The 23,076-nt window shown below is 34.7% G+C and overlaps 1 protein-coding gene across 7 annotated transcripts in view; it reads left to right on the forward strand.

Annotated features, from left to right (window-relative positions):
* Nucleotides 1-23,076, forward strand: part of LOC150108651 (uncharacterized) — a 118,310-nt gene that overhangs the window by 36,905 nt on the left and 58,329 nt on the right. For 2 of the 7 annotated variants that reach the window (XM_090416126.1, XM_090416128.1), the window contains one exon: nt 16,841-16,963. The exons of 4 other annotated variants lie outside the window; for them this stretch is intronic. The gene's annotated coding sequence lies outside the window, so the exon portion shown is untranslated. Of the gene's footprint in view, nt 1-15,479; nt 15,803-16,840; nt 16,964-23,076 lie in introns of those variants that run through there. One more of the 7 variants, XM_090416130.1, reaches the window with a different exon arrangement.

The following is a 23,076-nucleotide window of genomic DNA, read 5'->3' on the forward strand; positions in this document are numbered from 1 at the left end:
TTATTATTATTATTATTATTATTATTATATTATAATTTTGGGGACTGTTATGTGAATGCATTAAACGCAATGGAATTGTGATATCTCTGTTTCCCAAGATGTATATTTCATGTACAGTATATGTATATTTCAACGCATATTCTCGAAACTCCGGCCGTGCTTCCTTAAAATGAATGTCAGTTTTCTCTGTCATTTATCTAAGAGCTTCCACCAAAACGAAAAATCAAGAATTGCTATAGATTTTATTAGTCATTGCTCTGATGAAATCACCAGCCAGCTTACTGGAGATCTGAAGCGGCTCGAAAAAAGTTCGCATTTGCTACTAGAACTCTTGTATAATGTAATACAGTATCCCATCCATGGTATTATATGCAATAGGTCCTGCGAATGCCAATATAATTTTTAAAAAAATATATTTTTTTTTTACGAAATATCCTGTTTTGCTATTCTAAATTTGAAAGTAGAAAGAAGTTTTCTAGAATTCATAAAAGAATAACAACAAATAAATAAATGGATAAAATAAAATTAAACAGATAAAATATAAGGATTATACCTTATTTTCTTTTCCTTTTATTCGTTTCTTTTATTTTATAAAAGAAATTAATAAAAGTTCTGTAACACCTTTCCATTCTTAAAATAAAGAGGTAGTATTCTTTTAGTCTCTTATTTATTTATTTACTTTTGGAAATTGGAGTTGCTTTGCAAAGTTAACACAAACCCACGGGCCCTCATAATTTTATATACATTAAAAAAAAAAAAAAAAAAAAAAAAACCCAGCAAACTGCGATTAAGACAGAACACGCTTTCCTCTGAGTCTTAGTTTCTTCATCCTGTAAATGCAGATAACAACAATAATCATTTACTTTTATTTATAAAAGATCGCACAATAAATGACATAAAATAAAATAACATGAAACGATCCCCTTCCAATCAGCGGCATCAAATATGACACCGCCGATTGGCGTTGTTGCTTTGCTATTCAACTTTTAATATCCTGGTGAGTAGATATTTTCAATACATATAATATGAAACATATATTATAATGACATTTTATCAAATAAAATACTTTATACTCGTATTATTGGAAAATAAGTAATTCTCAAGTCTTTCGTTAATTTATATTTTGAAGTTTTTTACAGAGGTCATTTCTAAAGGTCTGACCTTGTTAAACCAAACATAAATATGCACGATTTCCGATCTGATTCAAATTCTTCCTCCGTTTTGAAGTCTTATTTCGTGGAATAAGAACACCAGAAAAAGAATTCGAGCATATGCCTTTTACTCATAGACTGGCTTACCTGAAGATGGGGACAATTACATCGACTCACTATTCAAGTATTGCAATGTGCAGAACTTTTGAAATGATCCTCATAGATTTTAAAAGGCTTCACTTGTGTTGTGGAGGACAAGGTAAAATATTATTAAAATCGTTACTAACCATGGAAACCTTTTGCAGCTGTAAACTTCATCTCAATTTGATACACACCACGAGATATCGATCGGATTCCAACTAATTTTTTTTTTATTATTAAACAAGCGTATCTCAATAAAAGTATTAAGGTATTCGTCAAATTGTATGGAGGGAGAAGAAATACACACACTATGCGGAGAATAATGCATGGGAATCAATTTTTAATTTTCTAAAATTTTCTAACTTTTTTTTTTTTTTTAAATCTTCATATTTTCAAGGGGAGGGACGAGGAGTGAATAGTTGAATCCTTTACAAACCGCATTTTGCATAACCGTTCAGAATTCTATGAAATGGCATTACGTTTCTTGTTTTTAACAGTACTAAAAAAAGTTCTGCCTCTGGCAGGGTCACTAACAGCACCACGTGTTACTAACCCCAGAGCTCGCAGTTAGAATTTCAAAAGTCAAGAGTAGTAAAGAGGAAGGCTGGGGTGCTACATGATATTTATGTAAATTTAAAACCTAGGACAAATTATCTTAACTCATTGTCGCAGGTTACGTATCTTTTTTTTTTTTTTTTTTTTTTTTTTCCAGAGATAAAAATGCATAACAGAAGTCGGTGACTATGTCCGGTTGCTAGCCTAAAGCTATGCTTTTGCAGTTTCTCTGTAAATATGACGACCTATATCTGGTTAATGACTGCAACGCAGATCAGTGACCGGCATGGAAAGTGGAACGTTCTATCCTTTTATTATTAAATTTTCTAAGAGGAGAAGGGTTGTCTCTTGGCTGAGTGTTTTACATAAATGCTTAAATCAACCAAACTGATGATAGAGGTTGAGGTAAACGGACAAGCTTGTGGAACGTTAAGCTGATGACTTAGCACTCAGGAACTTTACGTCGAGCTTTTATTTGGTTCATGGAAATTGGCACTAGCGAAGGACAACGAAACTTTATTGCATTCTATTTTTCATTCTGCTTCCTCCCGGCAGAGAAAAGCTACTTTACCTACTAAGAGGAAGAGCCATGTATGGATATTAGTTCATTCAGGACCGTCGATATTAAAGACGGTCATACAGGTAGGTCACTGCCAGAGACAGTATTAACTACGTCTGACATATTTAGCTACCAGGCATGTTACTCGCCCGAGGAAGATATTAACAGCCGAGTTACAGCAGTCCTTTTAGGGTATTTTCAAGAATTAAAAAAGAATGATAATCGAGAAAATACAGAAAGATAATAATACCCATAACTGAAAATATATTTTCATTCCTTTTTATTTTTTTAAGTCGATAAAAATAGACATGTTTTTATTGTAAGATTTTAAACTTGAATGGATTGGAAATGAATTAGTAGTTATAGTTGATGTAATTTGGCAACCTTCAGATACAGAGCAGAAATAATTTTCCGACAGAGAAACCAGATTGCCAATTTCATGCAATATAGTCCACCATATAAATCTGAGTTTTTCTAAGGGAAGTAGACATATCCTTTGAGAGGAAGCATGATCTAAAGGTGATAAAGATATTCCAAGAAAATTTACTTAATAACTGCATTATGATAGTAGGCAATATATTTATTTTTTCCTTCATTTTGATGTTAGTAGGATTCATTACTTTAATAAATTACATTATTTCCTGAATCATAAGAACGCCCTCTTTTGTCATATGCTGTACACAATAATCTCCTTTATAATAACCAAATGTAACAATAGATACCTCAATGAAATCAAAAGTGCAATAATTGTATTTTAATATCTTTTAATATTTAAATTCTCTTACACATTTTCGTACTTCAAATGGAGTAGGTAGCACTGTTCCAATCCAATCCTAATTTTTTGAAAATCGGTAATCAGCCAGTCTCCACCTTTCATCATCATCCTGTTGAATGAATTCCACCGAAAGGAGATGCTCCTAAATCAAACTAGTGTATTGTATTAGTCGATGTTGCTGAATTGCAAGGTTAAAAACCTTATTTCTTCCCAGAGGGAAAAAATGCTAATCACATGCTTCAAAGATAGACTGGATTTTAGTTTTTAGATAGATAGGTTTTTAATATCACACATCCAGAAGAGCACATGAAGTTGAAAGCCATAACACTATGTAGATAGGATTAACTGTCCTATCAGAGCATGAATGAGATTTCAAATAAGCCGTATTACTTGGCCGTGACATGCCATTGAACTTACTCCACAACGCAAGAGAAAATGAGATGTTTTCTGTAATTTGCCCAAGAAAATGGATTGATAAATGGTATTGTGATTATGTCTAAACCTTGCCCGCTTCTCTGATTACACATACCAAGCTCTTATTCTATTATTTATTACTTTTATAAATGTTTTGTACACTGCCGGTAATAAACTAATCGGTCTACAATACTGTAAATAATTATTATTAATGCATCGTTCCATAAGTCTAGGATTTTTCTCTGCTTTAAACAAAGCATGAAGAGTCTTGCTACTGTCTACCCTCCAAATTTCAATAACTACCCTTGAATCTAGTCTTCACAAGAAACCCCTTCTGTTTCATTATTTTCAAAACTACTTCAACCTCTTTCCACATTACACTTTTGGCACTTCCAATTCACAACTCCTTGAAGTTTAATTGTCTAAATCTTTTTTGTCACTGTATTCTTTAATCTATTTATCTGTGATTATTTTTATCATCCTTTCCTTTTGCGATATCTTTTTTCCCATTGCCAAAGAGCTGTTCTCATAACTTTTATATTTTTATTATTTTCATTGGTTGTTTTATTTTTCTGGGTACTAAATATCGGATTGCATGTCATTCTTTTCTGATTGTTTTGCATGACTGCGAGTGCTGTGTTGAATTTTTTTGTAGAGTCGCTTGTCTTTATTTTTTCGGAGCCTGTGTAGCTCAGCGGAAGTGCCATGTGTACTCACAGCTAGGCTTCCCCGGAAAATTCTAGTCGCTGACTAGAGGACCTTTTTTCGACCGGTTCCCCAGTTTTTTCTATTTTTCTGGAGGTCGCTCTCCAGAATGAGCAAGGGAGTTTTTCTCCTGGAATCTCAAAAAAAATTAAAAATAATGACCGTAAACCCACACTACCTCAGACAATAAAAATATATTGTTATGATTAGGGACCACGAGATGGCAGCATTTATCAACTATCTCTTCATCGGATGCTGTATATATAATTAGTGGTAGTCTTGTGCGAGCTATCTCTGATTAGCTATGGGTGGCGATTGAACTGTCTCCTCAGTCTCCAAAAGTTAGAGAAAGCTAAAACGGGCTCGCCTACTCGCTATAGGGAAATAAAAGGCATTAGAGGGTTTATTTTATTTATGTATAAGTTTTGTTTTGGAAGATTGTCACTTAATGCATTGGGAAATATTTCCACCTATTTGAAGAGACTTGCTAATGATAGTATTTCTTAGTTTTGATTGCAACTGCTTAAGAATGCTGCCAGTCAGTAATCGTCAATAGTGTTGATCACAATGTGAAAAACAAATGATCTTTTAAAGTTCGATAAAGGGGGATTATTGTTGGTTTCAGGCTGACTAGAACCACAATTTTGAAAACAGTAGAACTGACTGGTCTCTCAAAGGGGTATCCTGAGTGTTTAATCAGTGAAAAAATAACACTCACTGCTTGTCTGACAGGCGTAACTGTGATCTTAAGACAGTCTGTCAGGAACGAGATTCACAGTTGACAAACAGAACTTCCCATGTGCAATTGACTGAAGTGGTTAATGGATGCTGTACCCATCTCATCGAACTGTGCACAGGGGATTGAAGAGGATCTATTGGCAGTTGCATGGCTATATGAAAGCCTGAGATTTCTGCAAAGAACTGAAAAGTTCATCTTCAGTGGGTCAGGAACACCATGACTAGACACTAGAAGACTGGAATAAAGTCATGTGGTCCACCAAGTCATGGTACACCTTGTTATGTACAAATGGAAGGCAAAGTTTGGCAAAGGCCCTCTTTCCTAAGCCAAATCTTTTCATTCATTTGAAGTCATCTGTTTTCATTTTAACAAGGTGCTGTCATCACCTTGGACATGGACTCGCATTATTTGGATAATTACAATGCCCGTTATGGGCATTGACTATACGATTTGTGATTCATGATTTTCAACAAATAGGGGAACAGGACCAAGATTCGATATCTCCAAAACTTTACAGCTTTGCTTTAGACTCAGATTGTCATGAACTAAATTATGAAGAATGGACAATGGAAAGAATCTGATCTATACGTATTTTGCTGATGATGTAGTTCTCTTGTCACAAGATCTATACTTAAAATAGTGGAAATTAGCTCAGGTGTTCAGTCAAATTGAGTTGAAAATAAATTTAAACAAAACGTATGTAATGCTGAATTTCATAAAAAATTATATTAAAAGATGGAGAAGAGAAAGCGGATTCATATATTTTTCTGGGACCAATCATAAAATTAAAAATAAACAAACAGTGTCATACAGAGCATATTCCTTTCCATTCTCTGGGCAAGACCAATTCGTGAACCATACATTGACCTAAACTGCAGGTCTCATTGCCATATGTAAATACAGGTAAAACATGCCAGTTGAAAGATTTCCTCATTTTAACAGGAAGATTACATTTGAAGATACTTTTCAGCCTGCCAAAAGTCATCCAATCTGGTTGTATCCTTTAAAATTCTTCTATTTTTGTCTATTTTTAATTTTATGATTGGTCCCAGAAAAATATATCAATCTGCTTTCTCTTCTCCATCTTTTAATATAATTTTTCTGGTGTTAAATTGTCATTAGAAACTTTTTCTTTAATTTATAATCTGAAATAGATATTTTCAATGAGAAAGAAACATGACAGCTATCCTGATAATAAACTGATCATGTATTGCATTATTTTTGTGGACATAAATAAAATGTCAATTTGTGCTTGAAAACTCAAGAAAATCGATATTTCCACCTATAGTGTGTGTGTGGGCTTCTAGCCCACACACACTATTTCAGACATAAAAATGTTGTGTTAGTGTTAGGAACCACGAGATGACAGCACTTATTACCTGTGTGTACTGGATGTCGCTTAAAATTAGTAATAATCTTCGGACCGATATCTGATTGGATACTAGTGGAGAGTGAATTGTCCAAAAGTTTCCAAAAGTTAGATAGGTCTAAAGTGGCCTAAACTTCTCCCTATAAAGAAATAAAAATAGCTGATTTTTTATAACGAAAAATTAAAAATTAGTGAAATGAAAAATTAAAATTCTCAGTAATAACGAACAAAATGTAAACTATATTCAGTTTTGTAAGCTGTTTTTAAAATAGTTTTTATTATAACTATTAGAAACATTAGAAAATTTTTTCACTTGGTTGGCTATCAATAAAAAGAAATGATCATTCAACATCTTCAAAATGAATTTTTGTTTGACGTTGATATGGCTTTATTATTATTACGTGACACTTCAAGGGAGTCCAAGGACTCATCGCAGGAGATTACTCTACTCTACTCTACTTTGCTAAATACATCTCACCCTCTCCATTACTATTTAATTTCCTACTACAACACTACTACCATTCAACACCATCTACCACTCATTTTGGCATAGATGAAGATGGAAATGATTGAAATTGAAAATTATGAGAATGAGAGATGATTCCAAGGAGGAAAATCTAGCTAAATTTTATTGTGGGGTTCTTTGAAAACATCATCTGCACCTTTGAAAAAAATACCATTTCGTTATACTTACATCTCAACACGAATTCTCTTTGATGATAAAAACTGTATTAGATTGTTGGCAGATAAAAGACGAACACGCATGTTACTTCCCACATTCAGTGTAAAATCTGCCAATGTTTCCAAATTAGCCAGGCGCATCCCACTTCAAAAACTGCTCTAATGATTTAAAATTTTAATAGCTACTCATATTAATCTTTCTTTTAATTTTTCTCGAAACTCGTATCTATTAGATTTAAAGCACAAAATAGAATTGCAAACCAGGAATTATGTTGTTTGATTTTAATATAATAAATTTAAAAATAGGATTCTGTATAGCTCTAAAAAAAAAGTCCTTTTCTCACATACTGTCACATGGATAGATCCCAGTTACAGAGTAGAATAACTTTTTTTTCTAGATACTTTTTCATCCAGTTCCCAAGTTCTCCATGTTGGTCATTGATATAGGTAAGTTGGGTGTTTTCCCAGAAACTCAAGATTTTAAACCCAGAAATCAAGAAAATTGCTCCAGAACTCTTCGGACAATAATATATGCCTCTTAGACTATAGAACGAAATGGCGGCAGTTGTGTGCTCTATTCTCCCCCCCCCCCCCTCCCTTGATGCCTTTTCAATTGATAGCCCTTGAACTCAGCTAGCAGTTAGGGTTAAAGGTGAAAATCGATTGCCCACCAATTTTCCAGAAGTTAGAGGTTAAAGATTTCCACCTACTTCCTGTAGGAGTAAAAAGCATTAAATTTATTTCACTTATTTTAAATACAAATATACACATGAAGTAAATACCTTTAGGTGCCAAATGATTTTCATTGTTCTTTGTGGAACTACTACCTTTTGTAGAGAGAGAGATTTGATGGTGCTTAAAAAAATACCATGTTTAATCCTTAGAGGATCATATGGCATTATAAACCCTTAGCTCTTCTATAGTATTAATATGTTTGCAGTCTTTCTTGAATTTTAATAAGAGAAGAAAAGAAAACTTGATAGCAGTCTTCTTTTCATTCAATTTCTTATTTTTTCCTTTCCATTCAGTTTTAGTTTTCAAGAATGAATTCCACATATATTGCCATTTCTCAGATAACTCAACTGACATTTTTAACAACAGCAGTTCATTACATTACAACAGTCCAACTGTCCAACAACATGCATGCTTCCTTCCAGTGGTATATTACATTGGTTGTATCTCAACATTCCATGCTAGAATTGTGAATACTGGAATTCATATTTATGATCCCCTTTGGCTTAAATTTCCTTACCACACTATTAATTTCATTTTCTGCATTTACTATTCTCTTAAGGATATACATTCTAGTTCTAATCATTTTCATGTAATATCCTGGGCCTTTTGTAACCAGCTCTCCTTCAAATATCCCGTATATCTCAGCTTTCCTCTTGGTTATTGTTGGTTGTTTTTGAATTAATAGTAATTCTCATATGATTCCTGGTAAATTTTCGGCACTTTGTTTAAGTTGGTTTCTATACTTGATTATAAAATATAGATTCTAAGCTTTTTTTTGACCGGTTCTCGAGTTAGTTGATCTCTGGCACGGGCAAGCGGTTTTTTTCTCCCGGAAACTCGGGTTTTTCGTCCAGTAAACTCAAGAAAATCGACCGTAGAGCCCACATTATTTCAGACATTAAATACGAGTGTTAGATCTAGGGACCACGAGATGGCGGCCCTGTGGAGCCGTCTCTCTTCACTGTATGCCGCTTAATTAGTGATAGCCTTGGTCCAGCTATCTCTGATTGGGTACCAGTGGAGATTGAACTGCCCACTCAGTCTCCAAAATGTTAGAAAGGGCTAAAAGGGCTAAAAACGGCCTCGCCTACTCCCTGTATATACGGGAATAAAAAGGCGTTAGCTGATTTTTTTTTTTTTTTGATGGATCCATAGCGTTCTCTATTGGGAGTATCTTATTTATGCAGGAATGAAGCCTCTTGTCTTTATACTTTAATATTTTATTATAAAATATTGAGATGTGTTAATTGCCTGCAATTTTCTGGCTGATTTGCTTGTCCTGTGTGACGAAAAACCAATTTTCAGAAGGAAAACTGTCAAAACTTCCCTATGAGAGCGCTGCATTATCATCCATTGAAAAGACCTTTTTTCTAGAGGGGGCGACTCAAAACCCAGGTATTTGCAAATGCCTCGTTGATACCAAACGATCTACAGAGGCTCCGTCATCTCTAGCCAATACTCACCATAACCCTTTCCACATTTCCTTTTTTATTTGGTGTACGCCTTTTGTACTTTAGCTTTACAATGGCACTAATTGGGATTCCTTAGTTATGGTACTTTCTTTCTTGTAGCACCTCCAACAGATTAATCAAAATAATCCTTTGAATGAAGGTCTTCATCCACTCCTCTTCCTACAAAACTCCCGAACACTTTCAAACATTTTCCCCCTACAGGTGCATGTGTCAAATAGGATTCAGCATATCTCAGAGGGATTATTCCCCAGCTTTGCATTAACCTGCAGTTATAGCCCATGTATAGGTATAATCCAATCAATTTCCGACAATACCAAATTAAGAAAAATTGCCTTCTTAAATGAGAGTCAAGTTTTCTTTTCTTATGCTATGCTAAGAGAGTTGTGTACAATTTATTTGCTTCCATTTTCCTTCTCTCCCATACTAATATCAGCTGAAGATATGGTAAACGTCTTGGCATCAGTCTTTTCTTCCTGTATAGCCAATCAAGAAAAATGATTTTCACTCACACTACAGCATGAACTGTTTAGCGTGCCTCTTAGCTTTTGCAGAAAGTTATTATAATAATCCTTATTAGTGTGATAGTACTCCAAGTCCAAATGGTGATCCCAACTGCACTTGTACTTTATTCTCCTGAATTAATGCTCATCGTGTATTGCCTAAACAAACCGTCATACTGGTTCAGCATCTGCCCTACATCATAGAAGCAAACCTAAATACAGTCCATCCATAAGAAATAAAAATCAGTCGTCAAACTAATGTTGCTCTAACTTCAGCCCTCACGGAAGCAGTTGGGAAAGGCACCAGAGACCAAAAGCTTTACTATATAGAGGCAGAATTAATTAGAAATCACTGACTTCGATTCAGCCACAGTTGTTTCACAGATATCTTTATCCGCTTGCAGAAAAACGTCATGGAAATGTTTGAAGAAACCCGTAGTAACACTTGATATTTTTTGATCGAGTCTAGCATTAGAAGTCTCCTTGCCAAGCCTCCATCACATAGTCTGCTTTAGATCCTTTGTGACTGCATTACCAGTTCTTTCTGGTAGTTCATTTTTGCGCCAATGTTGATGGTTTCTTTCTCTGGATTTTACTGTGGACGTAGAATATACAAGAGAAGCGATGTTCTTTTATCCACACTTTTATCCTCCTATACATTAATAATAATCTCGCACAAACCTCAAAGTTTATCCGTAGTTTTGCATTTGACAGTAGACTCCATTCAGCACCTTCATTTGACAAACTGTTGCTCTCAAACGATTCAAACTTCAAGATCTTCCATAACCAAACTCTTTAAACAGTCATTTACCAACCTGCACTAATCTCAGAACAACTTAGCGAAATTAATTGCTATTGAAAGACACCTTTGTCTTATATTTCTTTTTAAAGATCGCACTTAATTCCACTTTACATTTGATAATATTTAGATCTCCATTTATGATGAGGCTGATTTGCACATGAAGCCTTATTGGTACAAAAATATCACATCCATGATTTCCTTTCATTGGAAACCTCATTGAAGACATTACTTCTTACCTGTACATTTCCAATACCTTACAAATGCCAAATTTGCAGTCATTAGAATTTGTTTTCCCATTTTGGATGGTATATCAAAAAATTCTCTAAGAATTCTTGAAGTTCTCTACTAGAGGACAATCCACTTAATAATGACTTTTCTCACAAAAATAGAATTCTCATAGATTCTTTCTTTCTGCATTATGTCTTATATATCTTCAGCAGTATATACGTATACATACTCTGAAAGAAGACTTTGATGTAAAAGTCGAAACGTATAATATTTTATTAAAACTGTCAACTCAAAACGATAAGTGATTTTGTCATAAAAGTAGGTTTTATGAAAACATTTATCTCTGTGACTTTGGATCAGGTTAACGTTGTAGAGGTTATATTTGTAATAGCACCCACGAGTCTCAGATTCTAGTCAATAGAGAAAATATTTCCAGATTTTTTAAACGCTAGTTTTAACATTGCACCTCGGAAATATCGACCACAGAGTTGTCGTGATTTTACATAACAATGCTAATGAGAATTAGGAGCACCAGTTGACTGCTATAGTATGCTGTATCCTCGTATTCTTCGTCTGTGCACGCTGGTTGGAGATATCGCTAATCTTTCAGCAATGATTTCAGCAGCTTTTGGAGAGTAGTTCTGTCAATTATTCTCCAAAAATTTGGATTACAGACTACTGCCTATTCTGTTTGGGAAATAAAGAAAGAGATTGACAGAGAGAGAGAGAGAGAGAGCTACAAGGAAAATTATTTATTTTTTTTATGAACATTGAAATTTTATATGGATTTGCCAATTGGTTAAAACGTCCCTGAGTAGAATACAGTCTGCTCATCACAATTTATATAAAAATGGTCAGATTATTGAAGTTTCCGTGTGTAGAGGCTTAAGTGCTGTGAGGACATCATGTTGGAGGCTTAATGAATTTTTTTACAACACTCAAAAAGGATTAAAATAGAATTTAATACTTCCTATATTTCGTCCTAGTCACTAGGACATCTACGAGGATTACAAAAAAATTAATGTAACATATGCACAAATAACAAACAATACTAAGCCCAACCACGTGGGTGACACTAAAGTCCTATCTAGGTGGAGCGCCCTCTAAGGACGGTAGTAGGTGGTCTGGAATGTAAGGTGTGACCTCTGGTGATGAGTTTCCCAAATCTTCGGAAGTTTAATGCAACCGTATTTATTAAGATTTGGTTGGTTTCTGAGAGCTGCAGCTGCTTCTAAGAAAAGTCTCTCTTTCTTGAATTTGCTGTGGTGGAGCATGGTGGTTTTCTTCCATGATAAACTGTGGGTGGTGTCCAAAACATGGTCAGCCAAGTCTGAATGACCATAGTTGTCTTTACAGATGTAAGACTTGTGTTCCTCCAGGCAGAATGGATGCTGATCTGCCTGTCTGTCCAAAGTACGCCAGCTTACAGGAACAGGGTACTTTGTAAACTCCAGGCAGAGAGAGAGAGAGAGAGAGAGAGAGAGGAGGGAGCTGATCTTTCGTAGAATGGATAAGGGTAGCAAGTTTGCGATCGGGCTTATATGCTGTGTGTAGGTTGTACTTTTTTAGAATCTTGGCTATTTTTTCGGATGTGCCACGGATGTAGGGTATGGTGATGGCATTTTTAAAATCTTGATGACGAGAAGGATGGGGAATGGGGGAGGAACTGATTATTTTTTTGATACTGTGATCGCTGTAGCCATTGGAGAGGAAAGTGCTGTGTATGTGGTTAAGCTCAGTAGTGAGGGCGGTTCCACTGGAACAAAGATTGTGGGCTCTCTTGGTAAGAGTTTTAATAATGCCATATTGTTGAGAGGGATGGTGATGGGAGAGTTTGTGAATGTATCTGCCTGTGTGTGTGGGTTTTCCGTATACAGTGAAGGCAAGTGTGTCATTAGGCAGGCGTGTGACTAAGGTGTCTAGGAAGGGTAAACAATTGTTCTTTTCCTTTTCCATAGTAATGATTCTTTTCCTTTTCCATTTTACTATTGAAAAGAAAAAGAACAATTGTTTACCCTTCCTAGACACCTTAATCACACGCCTGCCTAATGACACACTTGCCTTCACTGTATACAGAAAACCCACACACACACACAGGCAGATACATTCACAAACTCTCCCATCACCATCCCTCTCAACAATATGGCATTATTAAAACTCTTACCAAGAGAGCTCACAATCTTTGTTCCAGTGGAACCGCCCTCACTACTGAGCTTAACCACATACACAGCACTTTCCTCTCCAATGGCTATAGCGATCACAGTATCAAAAAAATAATCAGTTCCTCCCCCATTCCCCGTTCTTCGCGTCAACAAGATTTTAAAAATGCCATCACCATTACCCTACATCCGTGGCACATCCGAAAACATAGCCAAGATTCTAAAAAAGTACAACCTACACACAGCATATAAGCTCCACCGCAAACTTGCTACCCTTATCCATTCTACGAAAGATCAGCTCCCTCCTCTCTCTCTCTCTCTCTCTCTCTCTCTCTCTCTCTCTCTCTGCCTGGAGTTTACAAAGTACCCTGTTCCTGTAAGCTGGCATACTTTGGACAGACAGGCAGATCAGCATCCATCTGCCTGGAGGAACACAAGTCTTACATCTGTAAAGACAACTATGGTCATTCAGACTTGGCTGACCATGTTTTGGACACCACCCACAGTTTATCATGGAAGAAAACCACCATGCTCCACCACAGCAAATTCAAGAAAGAGAGACTTTTCTTAGAAGCAGCTGCAGCTCTCAGAAACCAACCAAATCTTAATAAATACGGTTGCATTAAACTTCCGAAGATTTGGGAAACTCATCACCAGAGGTCACACCTTACATTCCAGACCACCTACTACCGTCCTTAGAGGGCGCTCCACCTAGATAGGACTTTAGTGTCACCCACGTAATTGGGCTTAGTATTGTATGATATTTGTGTGCATGTCACTTGTTTTTGTAATCCTCGTAGATGTCCTAGTGACTAGGACGAAATATAGGAAGTATTAAATTCTATTTTAATCCTTTTTGAGTGTTGTAAAAAATCCATTAAGCCTCTAACATGATATTGAAGTTTCGTTATCTTGTAAGACAGTGGCGGCTCGTACATAACCACTTCGACACTGCAGTACCCCCAAGGAAAAAATGAAAAAATTAACTTTTGTTTGTGTTTATAAATAATAACAATGCTTACAACATTATATAAATGTAATACAACATGTTAAAGGTTACAGCTTATATTTTGACATTGATTGAATAGTTAATAATTGGAATTGTTTGATTAACGCTTTGGATTACGAAACAAATGCACTGCGATCTGTGTCGGAATTATCACATTCGGCCAATTGCGGCTAGACTCGCCGATATTCGTTTGCGCTTCTCATTGCACGTTATAAGTGATTCCGACACTGCTCGTTTGGGCAGTGTATCGTATGCTTGCGCGCGTTATCTCTATGAGATACGAAACTTTTATTATTGGTGTTTGTTCGTGGTGAGGGTGAAATATTTTTAATAAAGCAATTTTTAATATGTAAATTTATTTATTAATAAATTGGTTACTAATTAGGAAAAAAAGATTTTTTTAAATTTTTTATTTTGTATATGCAGCACCCCCCACTTAAAATTTTCACCGGCCGTCACTGTTGTAAGATGAGATAACTTCACGAATTTTGTTCCATAAGAAAAGGCAGTCTCCATGGGGAACACCTAAGTCCTGTTACAAACTGAAAGAAAAAATAAACATCAATGGAAAAAGAAAATCAAACGAAATTGAAATATCAGGACTCGATTTTGGACAGACAACAATCATCTCCTTCATTCCTTTTTTGTACTAGAATTTCTATAAAAAATTCATGAATTCTTTATGGAATCATGTATTGAGGACCTTGTAACTTTTTTTTATCTTCTTCAAAGATAAAACTCTTTCATAACACTGTAAGAAAGTGCACTCAAAAGTACTATTATTATTTCCCCAAGACCACTTAGTATGGAAACTCCAAAGCATCAACTAAGAAAGGCACGGCATGCTTGATGATACTAACGACAAGGGAAACAATCAACTGCGGGTTTTCCATTGAATTCTACCTTGTATTAACTGTTTTTGCCACCGAGGATGTCTGTAAATTTCAGAACGAAATATATATCCTTATAATATATCCTTATAATATATCCTTATAATATATCCTAGATGAGTCTTTGACTCCATGAGGTCTTGTTTAATAATTAATAATAATAATCAAATAAATATTACCTTTGCTTTGTGTTTTCGTGTAAATAATTCAGAGGAATATATTTATCTTCTGTTTTCTGTCAAAATTATTAAAAATCAGTAAAAATTTTGGAAAGGATATTTTAATTATTTCAATATTTCACTATTTGTTTATGTATAAGCTGAAACTTCCATTTCTGATGTTTATCCCAGAGGAAATTTTTATGGAAATCGAATGTGGCGCTTTGCTTTGCTTTTAATTCGTCTGCTCGAAACATACTTTCGCGTTATAAAAGGAGATAGTTGGAGCTTGCTTGCTTTGTGATTCGTTATATCACAGCCCGTTTTGGGCTTTTAGTTGTATAGCTTAGATTTTTTTTTAAACATTGTTTATTTATTACATGGGGTTTGAAGTTTTTTATTTTGTTAGATTTTAACAATAATTTTTATTCGTTTGCGAGTTCCTAATGAGTAAACAATCTAGCAATAAAGACATGTTGAAAGGTGAGCGGTGTAGAACAGAATTGTGGACTATATTTCCATATCTCCTTTCAAGAGTTACAAATTGTTACAAGACATTAGACAGCAAGTGTGTGAATATTTTGGTAATATTCGTTTAACATGATTTACTGAAGATATTTCACGCCAGCAACGGACAGGTGTTTTGTATAATGTAATAGAATCTCACGATTCCACTGGATGCATCGAATTACTCTTCTGAAGAAATATTTTAGACATGACATTTCGCAAATTTCAATCAGAGACACTATTGTTTACTTCGGTAAGAATGTTGTTACATGTGTAGCTATTATATATTTTCTGAAAAGTAACGTATTACATGTTTATTTTCAGATATAATAAAATGAAGGAGTGGATAAAATGTCAGAGGTTCCAGTATTTCAGTGCTTAAAATTAGATTGTTGTGGGCCCATAAATTGCATATTAATTAATGAAGAACAATTTGGTTCTCATTCATATTTTAATTACATGTGGTTGTGAAACATCGCTTACTATAATTATAATGTTAATGTGACAATATTACTTATGTTAATCCAAATACTCATAATGAAAACTATGCTGTGCAATTGCATAATAAGTACACAATGCATGTGTACTTAATATAGAGAATTGTAAGGATTCAATTCTTACAATTATTGCATTGAACTCTGAAGATTAGTTTAAATCGTCCCTAAAGGAATGACTTAACCAGTCTTTAGAATTCAGGAGATGTGAGATGATATCCAGATGCAATCTCACATCTCGTATAACTCTGATGTAACTGGTGTGAATGGAAGATTCTTGCTTCATGCATTGAAAGCATCAGTTACATTAAAGATATCACCTTGGTTATGAGTAACTGATTGCATGCCAAGTATGATTATAGATATTGGTTATCATCGTGATTTATTATAAATAATTATTAGAAGTGGGTAAAAATAAAAGTGGCCAAATGTTTCATGGCTTCCTGCTCATTTTTTTCATATAGTAGTCATCATTCAGCAACTGATTTGCTGTAAATAAAATTTTTGATGTGGGATATTATATTCAGGATTTAGTGTGTGTGTGTGTGTGTGTGTGTGTATATATATATATATATATATATATATATATATATGGCATTAGGCTAGAACAGCTACTCCTCTAGAAAAGTTCTGCTTTTCTTAAATAGAAAAAATAGCTTTTCAGAATCCCATGTAGAGCTCTTTCTGTATAGGATTTTATTGTAACAAACAGCATCCTATGAATTTATGACAAATCATAATTCTCATTGCAAGTTGATAGAATTAGAATTATGAGCATTCTGTTTTGCCCATTTCAGGAGATGGCTGTTGTAAACGTTCTATTATTGGCATTATCTTCAACTGAGATGAAGAAGTGATGTTTTTAGGAGACTTTTTTTTTTAAATTTTCACAAGCCACCTTTAGCAAGAAGAAATAAAAGGTAATTTTGTGTAAAGTTAATAGCAGTGCACTTTAGAATGTGTAAACAAAAACTTTCCTGCAAAGTAGTACTAATGGCAAATTATTATTATTATTGTACGGGTACCTCTATTAAGTTGGAAGACTAATTCCAGAAGACCCATGCTATCTATGCAATATCTATCTTACGTCTCCTTGAACCCATGGAAGACAGCACTCGCAACTGATTCTGGCAAGCAGTTAGATTCTTTCACCTCTTTCCAACTGAAATATCTAGTTCTCACACTGTTACTTAACTTCCAGGGGATGAACAAGTTTCAGCCAAGTGCTGAAACATTTCCTCTGCATTAGTCTATAAAACCCTTTAAGTAATTTAAACGTCTATCATTCGACTATTTTGACTTACATTGATTTGAATTCATTATAAGGTTTAATGGAATAAATACAGCACATATAAATAATTAAACACACATTTAATCAATCCTATATTTCACCTTAGTCATTCAGACATTGTCAGGGAAATGATATTAAAATTGTACGAAACAGTAAGTGGAAAACAATTATGTTAAAAGCTTAAAGATGAGGGGAACTCTCAATGGGCACTGATTGGGTGGGAGACCTAAGAATTAAAGTTTCCCAAATTTTGGGAAGTTTAATAAACTGCATTTATTAAGATTAGGTTGGTTTTTTAAATCTGCTTCTGATTCTAAAAAAAAAAAAATTCATTTTGAATCAGCCCCCCCCCCCCCCCCCAACAAACTGGAGTTATTAAAACTTTGTTAATAGAGCCTCCAATCTCTGTTCTACCCAGGCTGAACTTACAGCTAAACTTTCCTTTATTTGCCAGAATTTCTTTTCTAATGGTTACAGTGCCAAAAAGATCAGTAAATTAATTCTTCCTCAAATTCCTCTCAACATGCTGACTATAGTAATGCTATCATTGTTCCTTACGTCTGGAGCACATCGGAAAGAATAGTCAGAACCCTAAAAAAGTACAATCTCTGCACTGCCTGAAGCTGCCTATCCTCATCTGCTCTCCCAAGAATTCTCTACCTCCTTTCTTTATTCCAGGTGTTTACAAAGTTCCTTGTTGTTGCAAACTGGGAGATCTGAAAACATCTGCTAGAAGAACACGAGAAACATATCTGCTGCCATAGGTATGGTCAGTCATATAACTGACCATGCCTTGAATACCTTGCATAGAATGAAATGGAAGAAAACTACTATGCTTCACCATGACAAATACAAATTCGAAAGACTTTTTTTAGAATGAGTAGCAGATTTAAAAAACCAACCTAATCTTAATTAATATGGCTGTATTAAACTTCTCAGGATTTGTGAAATTAATTCTTAGACCTCCATCCCAACAGCTAAGACTAGCCAACAGCACCTATAGAGGGTACTCACTCATTGGACTTTAGGCTTTCGGTTTAACTTTTTTGTACTTATTGTTTTATGCAATTTTTTATTTATTTATTTTATTTTTTTGCAATTTTAATATTGTTTCCCTGACATCTCAGTAACTGAGGTAAAATATAGTACTGATTAAACATGTTTAATTATTTATATGTGTGGTATTTTGTCCATTAAACTTTGAGTTTTTATCACATTCTCTCCTTTTCACCTATTAGCCACTTGTGTAACCCACAAACCCTCAATCTGTCATCATATTTCACAGCCGACATACCTCTAGTTCCTCTCCACTACTTCATCTCCAACAAATCCAGTTGACCAGATCTGAGCACAGCAATCCAAATGTAGACATATGAAGGGCCATATAAAGGAGAATAATAACTTCCTTATCTCTGCTTGTTAGTGTGATCTTCAATAACCAAGTAATCCTGAGCTACCTGGTCAACCTTACCAATATGCTCTCTGATCTCTCTCTCTGTCTACTACAACACCCAAATTCTTAGCTTCATCAGTTGAGTACAGTTCCATCAATGTAGTATACATAGCTTGTAATCTTGGAAGTTTTTTCTCACTTGGTTAGACTATAATAAATTTAGTTTAATCCCTTATCCAAGTGTAAGCAAACAAAGGTTGCACCTGAAGTATCTTCAGGACTGAGGCAACTTGTGGTAAAGGTGGACCAAGCTCTCATCACTCATCTTAATATCTCCCTAATGCAAAGCACATCAAGGCCCTTTCCTTAATGCATAGCATTATACATTGCAGACATGTATAATGCTATGCATTAAGGAAAGGACCACTATCCAGACCGGTTTCAACCGTTATTGAGGTCTTGTCAGTGGGAGCCAGACCCAGAAGTGGTGATACTAAGGAGAAGTCATATTTACCTATATGAGTTGACAAAAGGTGTACCACCTTATTATTAAATTATTCTGAATACTATTAAATTATTATTTATTAAATTAATTTAATCACTATTATGAATTTCATATCAACAATTTTCCTTCAAATTAGTATTTTGTTATTAAAACACTTAAGGAATTGAACAACTTACTTAAGAATATAAATTAAATTAAACTTTAATAAATATTTCCGATATTTCAGCAACGTCACGTTGCCATCTTCTAAAGGAACTTACAAAAAAAGCACGTGCACGTAGGCACTACAACACAGTAGTTGTTAAAGTTTAATTTAATTTATATTCTTAACTACGTTGTTCAATTCCTTAAGTGTTTTAATCATACATAACCAGCGTATAAGCCTATCTATGAGAGTATTTTGTTAGGACTCTAATATTATGACTATATCACCTGAGATTATATAGTCATCTCAGGTGATATTATGACTATATCACCTGAGATGATATAGTCATCTCAGGTGATATAGCTCTGATATAGCATATTATATAGCTCTACCCATCCAGTACTGAACAATGCACACTCTAAGCTGTGTGCATGTGTGCACACACACCAGTCAAAAAGAGTCAGTCACACATCTAGTAACTGTGTGCACAAGATTTTTGATTTTAGAATTTTTAATTTGCATTCAATAATTTTGAATGTACTATAAAAATTAATTATATGTTAAATCATACTTATCACTTATTTTATTTAGTAACTTAAACTCTTAAAATGTCACTGTAGAAGTTAAAGCAGAAAAGAATCAGCAGATTTGTTTAAATATGAATGGCTGGACAAATATGTTGAAATGGCAATGCCAACTTTACCATCAGATTAAGAGTTTGCAGCTTATGACTTTTGCTATTGTGAGTACAGGTTATTGCTCACTTTGAATCTTATACTAGACACCTTTGCACATGGACTAGCAAAAATTAGAGGGAATATCGTTCCTGAATGCTAGCAATTCTCATTTCTTTCCTAATTTCTTCATTTTTAATATGATTCCGCCATTGTGTTTTCAGTTCACTCCTCTAATTTTTCATAGAACTCTCATTTCTGCGGTCTCTAGGCTTTGATATCAGTTGTTTCATTTCTAACTCATCTTTCAGATCTATTAGTTAAAACTGGTTTGAACACTGGCTTGCATATAGCTAATTTAGTGTTTTGACTGATTTCTTTCATATTCCATATGGATTTATTGAGCTTTGCTTATTCTGTTGTCTATTTCCATGTTTAGTTTTCCATCTTCACTAAAGATTTTGCCTGAATAGCTGAAATGTTTTATTCGATAGGTTTTCATTCAGGACACAGCTGATGTCTTCAGTTTCCTCAATGTTTTGTCTTTTGGTTGCCTGTTTTCGTGCCAAATTTTTTACAGTAATTATTCAATTTAGTTAAGGAATTCTGTCAAGATGTACTGGATTTATTTAGAATATAGCAACACCTGTATAAAATAAAGAGCAAAATGTAATATCATTAATTTTGATGTCAGATTTAATGCCACTTTTTGCATACTATCTATGGTAAATAAGACTGAAGATGATGTCTTGCACTCCTGTCTTACACTTTATTTTACTACAACCTCGAATTCTAACTGCTGACCTACAACTTAAATATAAACTGTGTTGCTCGACACAATGTTCTGTTTACATTACATAATTTTAGTGTCTTGAACAGCTTTTCTTTTGGCACTTGTCATAATTTTTACAGATCCTTTTGATTCCTTAACTGTTTTTTCTGAAAGTGAAAATCTGATCTAGACAGTTCAACCTGAATCCAATTTGCTCTCTAAGTTTTGCAACAGTTTTTTTTATTATTATTTATTTTTATTTATTTATTTATTTATTTATTTTAGCTTCTCCTCAAGGATACTTGCATAAATCTTACCTAGAACACTCAATAGTAAAAGGTTTCTATAATTTTCACATATTTTTGTTTTTGATAGGTGGATACTAAAAGCTATACTTCAGCCATTGAGAATTTAACCTTCTGACCTGACCAAGCCCCTCTGAATTATGTAGTGTATTCACTGGGAAACTTTTATACCTCCATATATGAGCATTTCTGGTTGAGTATCATTTACTCCAGCTGCCTTTCTCTACTTCAGTCATTGAGAATTCAACCTTCTGACCAGGCCCTCTGAATTATAGTGTGGCCACTGGGAAACTTTTATACCTTCATATTTGAGCATTTCTGGTTGAGTATCATTTATTCCAGCTGCCCTTCTGCATTTCAGATTCTTGATACACTCTCTTACCTGATTGCAATTCTTCTTTAATATTTTATCTTGGGTCTACTAATTCTTGTTGCATTTAACTATCTTTTAATGTGTCTTATATATATATATATATTTATTTATTTATTTATTATTATTATTATGACGGGCACTCCAAGGAAGAGTCCTTAGACTCATCGAGGGAGACCCTAAACATCGTGTCAAGAACTATTCAACATTTGCGCAATATCTATCATACTTTGCTTTTAACTCATTCACAGTCATGGCATCCACAACAGACTTTGGTAACCTATTCCACTCATTCATTACTCTCTCTCTCTCTCTCTCTCTCTCCAAGCAAAAAACCTAGTTTTAACACCCTTGCTAACTACTCTCTCTCAGGTTCCATGGATGACCCCTAGTTTTCCCACCACCACCAGACCTGTTCCGAAAAATTTCCTCTGAATTAATCTTGTAAAATCCCCTCAGTAATTTGTAAGTCTCTATCATGTCACCCCTTTTCTGTCTATCAACCAGTTTCTATAACCCACAAATCTTCATCCTGTTCTTGTAAGGTTCGTTCCTTAGACCAGAGATGTCATTCATCTCTGGATCCTCTCCACCTCCTCACCAAGAAATCCTGGGTGCCAGGATTTCTTGGTGAGGAGGTGGAGAGGATCCAGATCAAGGCTTGATAAAGAGGAAGAATAACTCGCTTGTCTCTGCTCATCAAAGTATTCTTCGGTAACCATCAGTAACTTCGGTAGCTCATCACTAACCAAGTAATCTGATGAGTGGTGTAGCTGAAGCTTTTGCCACCTGGGGCAGTCCCTGAGTTTGCTGTCCCTCTCAATACACACCAGAAATACTACAAAAAGTCAAAACGCCATATAGGGAAATAAATTAAAACACTGTTTATTTTCAAGTAAAACTTTAATTTCGACATTCTAAAATGTTATTTTTCTTGCTTTTCTGTTAGCAAAATTGTCAATGACATTGGCGAAGTCTATTTCATAGTAATGTAGGTAATTCTTAATCAGTTTTATTTAGAAAAACTCTCACAACTAGCAACACTTACAGCATTTGTGAGGAAAATTTGCAGTAGTATTACAATACAGTCATACCGCGACTTACGCCACCCCGACTCATGCGAATCTGGAGTTACGCAGTTTCTTATATGTATGTATTCCCATCCCGCTTCATGCCTCACCACTAGTCGTATCTTTCAGGCACCGGCTGCATTCAGCAGTGTCGCACATGCTGTGAACAAGCACTGACGTATTTCACGTGGTCTCCATTCATACACAATTTTTATAGTCTACAAACCTTGCAATTGTTTAATGTTATGTTCTTGATAAAAATTTTATCACATAAAAAATAATAATGTCATCCAAAAGAAGCAAGTCCGATTCTTCTGCAGCTAGCAAGAAAAGAAAAACATCGACTTTGGAAACAAAACTCAACATTATTAAGGATTTTGAAGGCGGAATGAAAATTTGTGAGCTAGCAAAGAAGTTTGATCTACAAACTTCTTTGCTAGGAATCCACAGTAAGAACAATCATAAAAGAAAGGTTTACAGATTTTGGAGGACATAGATTCTAACGAGG

This window comes from Typopeltis vanoorti, chromosome 3 (assembly GCF_054136105.1).
Source record: "Typopeltis vanoorti isolate ZY-2024b chromosome 3, IOZ_Tvanoo_1.0, whole genome shotgun sequence".
Lineage (NCBI taxonomy): Eukaryota > Metazoa > Arthropoda > Arachnida > Uropygi > Thelyphonidae > Typopeltis > Typopeltis vanoorti.